Source organism: Haliaeetus leucocephalus, unplaced genomic scaffold, assembly GCF_000737465.1.
Source record: "Haliaeetus leucocephalus isolate CR32 unplaced genomic scaffold, Haliaeetus_leucocephalus-4.0 Scaffold308, whole genome shotgun sequence".
In the NCBI taxonomy this organism is placed as follows: Eukaryota; Metazoa; Chordata; class Aves; order Accipitriformes; family Accipitridae; genus Haliaeetus; species Haliaeetus leucocephalus.
The window spans coordinates 88718-89266 of record NW_010972744.1 but is presented as its reverse complement, the minus strand read 5'-3'; positions in this window follow the sequence as shown (position 1 = coordinate 89266).

Below are 549 nucleotides of genomic sequence, written 5' to 3'. Positions count from 1 at the left end.
CCGTCACACACAACCACACACTGGGACACGTGGATGCGGTGTCACACGCAATGTCACACACACACGGGGTCAGGCACAGTGTTACACGCATGTTCATGGTGTCACGCAGTGTCACACAATCATGGTGTGACACACGGTGTCAGACTGTTACACACACTCACAGTGTCACACACACTCTCACGGTGTCGGTCACACCCGGTGTCATACACAGCGTTACGCACACATTCATGGTGTCACACGCTGTCACCCACGCTCATGGTATCAGTGTCGCACCCATGTTCATAGTGTCACTCACACACGGTGTCAGACACAGTTACACACGCGTTCACAGTGTCACCCACACTCATGGAATCAGTGTCAGGCACACGTTCACGGTGTCACACCCGGTGTCACACACACGCAGGGTCACCCGCTCCCAGTGTCACACACAAACACACACACAGACACACCCGGTGTCACCCCCACACTCACGGTATCGGAGTCACACACACATACGCGGTGTCACACACACGCGTTCGCGGTGTCACACCCCCCCCGTGTCCCCCAGCC